This window comes from Vulpes vulpes, chromosome 10 (genome assembly GCF_048418805.1).
Source record: "Vulpes vulpes isolate BD-2025 chromosome 10, VulVul3, whole genome shotgun sequence".
In the NCBI taxonomy this organism is placed as follows: domain Eukaryota; kingdom Metazoa; phylum Chordata; class Mammalia; order Carnivora; family Canidae; genus Vulpes; species Vulpes vulpes.
In genome coordinates this window covers 51,971,669-51,978,854 of record NC_132789.1, presented here as the reverse complement: position 1 = coordinate 51,978,854, position 7,186 = coordinate 51,971,669, and the positions used below count along the sequence as shown (strand labels likewise).

General features: G+C 41.8%; 1 long non-coding RNA gene across 1 annotated transcript in view; it reads right to left on the bottom strand.

The window, feature by feature from the left end:
* Nucleotides 1-2,402: 2,402 nt before the first annotated feature.
* Nucleotides 2,403-7,186, bottom strand: part of LOC112914765 (uncharacterized) — an 11,578-nt gene continuing 6,794 nt past the window's right edge. The window contains exon 3 of the long non-coding RNA XR_003233932.2: nucleotides 2,403-2,633. This is a non-coding gene — a long non-coding RNA (uncharacterized lncRNA). The remainder of the gene's footprint in view (nucleotides 2,634-7,186) is intronic.

The following is a 7,186-nucleotide window of genomic DNA, read 5'->3' as shown; positions in this document are numbered from 1 at the left end:
CCTGTTGCCTCCTTTCCTTTTTTTCTTTAATTTGAAAATTTCAAACGTAAGACTAGGTAAACAATAATCAACTCCCTGGTACTCATCACCTAGCAAATATCTCTTTTTTTTTGAGCAAGGGTACTACCTGGAGGAAAGGGCAGAGGGACAAGCCAACTGCTCAGTGCTCAGTGGGAGCCCAACACCGGGCTTGATCCCAGGACCTTGAGATTATGACCTGAGCCAAAGTCAGACGCCTACCCAATTGAGCCACCCAGGCACCCGCCAATGTGTATGTGTAATGATAAGGACAATGTGTAATGATAAGGACTTTTTAAAGATGTATGTTGGGACACCTGGGTGGCTCAGCGGTTGACCATCTGCCTTCAGCTCAGGGCGTCATCCAGGAGTTCCTGGATCTAGTCCCACATTGGGCTCCCTGCATGGAGCCTGCTTCTCCCTCTGCCTGTGTCTCTGCCTCTCTCTCTGTCTCTCATGAATAAATAAGTAAAATCTTAAAAAAAAAAAAAGTACTTTGATGCCAAAGTCACAGTTAAAATGAACAGTGATGGCTTAATTTCATTGAATACCCAGTCCATATGAAAATCTCCTACCACAAAAATGTCTTGACAGTTTTTGGTCTCAGTGTCCAACCAGGTTTTTTTAAACAAAAAAACAAAGATTTTATTTATTTGAGAGAGTGTGTGAGAAAGAACATGAGTTGGCGGGGGTGGGGGGAGGGAGAAGCAGGGAGCCTGAGCTGGGGCTACATCCCAGAATGCAGGGATCATGACCTGAGTCCAAGGCAGATGCTTAACTGACTGAACCACCCAGGCACCCCACAAGGTGGTTTTTTAAAAAAAATATACGTGTTTTAAGAAGGAATGAGGAAGATACACGTTTGTGAAGGGAGAAGTATTGGATTCTAAGACGGGTGAGAAAAGGGCACTGGGGTAGGCAGTGCTGGTAATGGGAGATTGGTTACATCCATAGAGTGGTGGGGGAATACTTAGTTAATATATTGAAGCTAATAAGTACTAGCAGAGAATGGAGTTACAATTAGGGAAAAGGAAAAAGCCAGAAGGAACCCAGCAGCATTGAGGTATTTATAAACTAGATAAATATAGATTTTGATGTAAGTATATATAGACATTAGTGTGTATATGTAGGGAATGTATATTTCTCTAGCTCAGCCCACAGAGGGCTTAATTCTCCAGCAAAAGGAACCAAGGCTCCTTGGAGAAATGGGTGAATCCAGGACTGGGAAAGTATAAGATAAGCGTGGAACATTTTGTTTGTTCCAGCAAAAAGAAAATGCTCAAAGAACAATAGGGACATGTCAGAAGTACACAAAAGCTACTAGCCAAATCCAGAACAATGTGAGCATCATAATATATAATGATAATACTGGATTTAAACTCACTGAATAAAATAAGCCATGATTCCATACTAATATAGCTAAATGAATCAATTAAAAGGTAAGGGGCACCTGGGTGGCTCAGTTAATTAAGCGTCTATCTTTAACTCAGGTCATAATCCCAGGGTACTGGGATCAAGCCCTGCATTGGGCTCCCTGCTTGGTGGGGAGCCTGCTTTTCTCTCTCTGCCACTCCCCCTGCTTGTGCTCCTTCTCTCTCTGTCAAATAAATAAAATCTTTTTTAAAAAGAATGAGGAGGGATCCCTGGGTGGCGCAGCGGTTTGGCGCCTGCCTTTGGCCCAGGGCGCGATCCTGGAGACCCAGGATCGAATCCCACGTCGGGCTCTCGGTGCATGGAGCCTGCTTCTCCCTCTGCCTGTGTCTCTGCCTCTCTCTCTCTCTGTATGACTATCATAAATAAATAAATTAATTAAAAAATAAAAATAAAAAAATAAAAAGAGTGAGGAAAAAAAATTAAAAATAAAAATAAAATAAAAAAGGGTGAGGAAAGGGGATCCCTGGGTGGCGCAGCGGTTTGGCGCCTGCCTTTGGCCCAGGGCGCGATCCTGGAGACCCGGGATCGAATCCCACATCAGGCTCCCGGTGCATGGAGCCTGCTTCTCCTTCCGCCTGTGTCTCTGCCTCTCTCTCTCTCTCTCCCTCTGTGACTATCATAAATAAATAAATAATTAAAAAAAAAAAAAAAAGGGTGAGGAAGTTGATACATCTTAAATACAAAAGGAGAATGTATACACGATAGTTGAAAGCTGACATCACACTGAGACCAATAGCTGTACTGTAGGCAGCAATGAGAAAAACACAGCATCACCGTGATTTCTACAAAAAAAAAAAGATCCGCTAAATCTAAACAGATGAACTGAGGGACATTTTATAAAACTGGATATTCTACAAAATAATCCTAACTGTCTCAAGTTGGTAAAAGTCCAGGAGAGAGAGAACTGCTTCAGACACAAGGAGATTAAAGAGACAACTAAAGGCAACATGTGATTATAAACTGGATCTTTTTATTATTAAGGACATTATTGGGGCAATTGGTAAAACGAATGGGGTCTGAAATTAGATGGCAGTTAACATAATCAGTGTAATGAAATTATGAAAAAAAAAAAAAAAACCACCTCAGTAAGTGTGTAGAACAGGGGCAGACTTGAGACGTAACAGCCAGTGTTGTGAACGGTTCGCAAGCCCATGTCTTGTGTTAGATCTTGGCATATTTTCCTATAAAAACAGAAAATAGTGATGAGTCTCCACAGTACTGCTAGTAACGTATGTTACTCAAAGGATAGGGAAGATGTTCTTCTGTTCTAACTGGGGAGACAGAACAGAGTTTTGTTTTGTTTTAAGATTTTATTTAGGGGCACCTGGATGGCCCAGTCAGTTGAGCATTTGCCTTTGGTTCAGGTCCTGATCCTGCATCCTGCTCCTTGCTCAGTGGGGAGCCTGCTTCTCCCTCTCCCTCTGCCATTCCCCTTGCTTGTGCTTACTGGCTCTCTCTGTCAAATAATTTGAGAGAGAGCATGCGTTGGGAGAGGAGCCGAGGGAGAGGGACAAGCAGACTTCCCGGTGAGCAGGGAGCCAGACACAGGGCTCGATCCCAGGGCCCTGAGATCATGACCTGAGCCAAAGGCAGATGCTTAACCAACTCAGCCCCCCAGGTGCCCTGTGGCAGAGTTTTGTCCAATATGGTAGCCACTAGCCACACACGGCTACTAAGCACTCAAAATATGGCTGAGGTATTGAGGTTTTAAGTTTATTTAATTATAATTTAAATTTGAATTAATTTATGTTCAAATTGCTACATGTGGCTAGTAGTTACCATATTAGACAACAGAGGTCTAGGAGTTGCAGATTCAACCACCTGAGTAGTAACTGAGGGAATTAGGCCCTGTAGGTGTTGGAGAACGGCTTCTCCAAATGCAGTCCGCTGTTGCTATGTAGAAATGTACGTCCAGTGTTGCCAGATTACTTGTTAAGGAGCCAGAAATCCAAGTTTTATATGAAATCTCCCAATTTTTATTTTTGTAAAGATTTTTAAGATTCTATTTACTTGAAAGAAAATGAGTGGGGTGGGGAAGAGCAGAGAGGGAAGAGAAGCAGACTCCCTGCTGAGCAGGGAGCGCAATGCAGAGCTCAGTCCCAGGACCCTGAGATCATGAACTGAGCCTAAGTCAGACACTTATCCAATTGAGCCACCCCAGGTGCCCTCCCAATTTTAATTTTTATTTATTTTTCCCCTCCCCATTTCCCAGTTTTTGAATGTAGACAGTTTATTTTTTACCTTTTTTTTTTTTTTAAACGATTTTATTTATTTGAGAGAGAGAAAGAGCAGGAGCCAGGGGTGGGGGTGGGGGTGGGGAACGGGAGCAGAAGGAGATGGAGAAGCAAGCTCCCTGCTGAGCAGTGAGCATGATATGGGCCTCAATCCCAGAACCCTGAGATCATGATGTGAGCCACCCAGGTAATCTGACAGCTAATTTTTAGGTAGGACAAGTTAGGACAAATAAAACACATCTATGGGCTGTCTTTGGCTCACTAGTTTGCAATCTGTTTGCATATGAAAAAGACTATATGCAAATAGTTATAAAGTGAACCATGGCAAAAATGAGTACCTTGTGCTTCAGAAGTAAATGATATTCAGTATAGCCAGCACGACTGCAGAAGCTTCATAGATGAAAATGTGGAGCTTCTGAGAACTTGAAGGATTATGTTTGGAAAAATAGGGTGAAGTGCCACTTGAACCTAGAAGGTCTTTCAATCTATTGTCCTAGTTACAGGGATGGCCTGCATTTCCCAGCCATTTCTGATTTAGAACTCATTTCATGATGATGTATAATCTCAAAAATACCTTTATAAATGGTGGCATTGTATTTGTTGTATATAATCTGATTATTTTCAAACATCTCATTAAAATTTCAAACATACAGTAAAGCTGAAATTTTATAGTGAACATCCCTAAACTCATTACTCAGATTTTAGTGAATGGTTAGTAATGTGTTAATTAGTGTTACCATAGAAAGAACAAATTACCCAGAGAAAGAGCTCCAGAATTCTGCTTAGAGGATGCTTGAGTCTGTTGCTAAATATTAAGCAGCAAATGAATAGGGCAAAACTCCGTGTAGCCAGGCAATGAACTACTGGGTATCCATAAACTGAATAATTCCCAAAGTTAGCAGAGGATTGGGCGATGTTTGAGTTTTGACCAGCTAATGTGGGGAATTCCTTTTGAACTTGTTAAACACCTAGAGCATTGAATTTAAACTCCAGAAGATACTTCAGTAGTAGGACTAAAATTAGCCCTAGAAAGAGGCCACTCAAGATAGGCTATACCCCATCTTAAAAAGGAGCCTTGAAAAGATCAAACTGATTCACAAAAAGCCTGACTGCCTGTTAGAACAAAGTTCAAGATGTTGGCGATCCTTGGGTGGTTCAGTGGTTTGGCGCCTGCCTTTCGCTCAGAGCGTGATCCTGGAGTCCTGGGATCAAGTCCCATGTTAGGCTCCCTGCATGAGCCTGCTTCTCCCCTCTTCCTGTGTCTCTGCCCGCCCCCCTCTCTGTGTCTCTCATGAATAAATAAAATCTTTTAAAAAAAAGTTCAAGATGTTTTAAAAGAAGTCAACAAAATCTAGCATTCAACAATGTAAATTTCACAATACCAAGTGTTCAATAAAAAATCGCTAGACATGCAAAAAAAAAAGTAGGCAAACGTGACCAGGAGAAAAATAATCAATAAAAACAGACACATGATGATAAGATGATAAAAATAGTAGACAAGCACTTTGAAAGCACTATTACAGGGCAGCCCTGGTGGCGCAGCGGTTTAGCGCTGCCTGCAGCCCAGGGTGTGATCCTGGAGACCCGGGATTGAGTCCCACATCGGGCTTCCTGCATGGAGCCTGCTTCTCCCTCTGCCTGTGTCTCTGCCTCTCTCTTGCTCTCTCTGAATGAATAAATAAATAAATCTTTTTAAAAAAAAAAAGCACTATTACAAATGTGCCCAAGGATTTAATGGAAATGAACATAATGAGAGAAATGGAAAATATAAAATGAATCAAATAGAATTTCTAGAGCTTAAAAGTACAATATCTGGGGGTTCTTGGGTGGCTCAGTCGGTTAATCGTCTGACTCTTGATTTTGCCTCAGGTCATGATCTCAGAATTGTGAATCGAGCCTTGGATGGGCTCTGTGCTCAGCGCCAAGTCTGCTTAAGTTACTCTCTCTTAGGGACGCCTGGGGCAGGCCTCCCTGCCTTCAGCTTAGGGCGTGATCTCAGGTCCTGGGATCGAGTCCTCCATCGGGCTCCCTGCGAGGACCCTGCTTCTCCCTCTGCCTATGTCTCTGCCTCTGTGTGTGTATGTGTGTGTCTCTCATGAATAAATAAAATCTTAAAAAAAAAAAACAACTCTCTCTTTTCCCTCTCCTTCTCCCCCACTCACACTCACACTCTCTCTCTCAAAAAAAAAAAAAAAAAGCACAATATCTGAAATTTAAAATTCACTGGACAAGACTGGCAAATATTACACACTGAGGAAGAAAAAGAATAGGTGTACTTGTATGTTCTTGGAGATACAGCAACAGAAACTATACAAACTTGAAGGACAAGAGAAAAACACTAAAAATAGATGAACAAGGAAAAAGCAAGCTGTGAGTATCAAATGGCCCAGAAGACAGAGGAGGAAGTTGAGGGGTGGGAGAGAGTTGAAAGGAAGAGAGGGAAAAAAATTCTGAGCAGGGGATACCAAATTTTTAAAAAATATTTATTTGAGAGAGAGAGAACAAGCAGGGGGAGTGGCAGACAGAGGGAGAGGGAGAAGCAGGCTTCCTGTGGAGCAGTCAGCCCAATGTGGAACTAGATCGCGGGCCTGGGATCATGACCCGAGCCAAAGGCAGACACTTAACTGAACCACCTAGGTGCCCCAAATTACTTTATTTGGAGGACTGTACAAATGAAAGAGCTTAAGTAGATGTTCTGGAACAGAAAAAAAAAATCTGAAACAGCAATGGTTGAAATTTTCCAAGTATAACGAAAATTATAAGCTCCTTTACCAGAAGCTCAACAGACTCCAATTAGTCTCAAAACACTCCAATCAGAATAAACAGAAAGGAAATCACATCAAGTCACTTATCACCAAATTGCTGAAAACCAGTGATAAAAAGAAAATCTTGAAAAGATGCATTACATACAGAGGCACGACAAGAATTACTGCCCACTTAAGAAAGCTCATCTTTAGGGATGCTTGGGTGGCTCAGGAGTTGAGCATCTGCCTTTGGCTCAGGTCACGATCCCAGAATCCTGGGATCAAGTCTCACAACAGGCTCCCTGCATGGAACCTGCTTCTCCCTCAGCCTGTGTCTCTACCTCTCTCTGTGTGTCTCTCATAAATAAATAAATATTTAACAACAAAAAAAGAAAACTGTTTAAAAAAGTGTTGAAAGAAAAAAAAAGTGTTGAAAGAAGTAAATTTTTAAAAAAGATTTTATTTATTTATTCATGAGAGACACACAGAGAGAGAAAGAGGCAGAGGCAGAGGGAGAAGCAGGCTCCACTCGGGGAGCCCAATGTGGGACTCGATTCCCGGTCTCCAGGATCACACCCTGGGCTGAAGGTGGCGCTAAACCGCTGAGCCACTCGGGCTGCCCTATTACACAGTATGTTAACTAGAATTTTTAAAAATGAAAGAAACAAAATAACATGGGTACATAGAATACTTCTTATTTTAAAAATTTATTTAAAAGGTAGTTAGCAATAAAAAGAACACATTAAGTAGAAATTA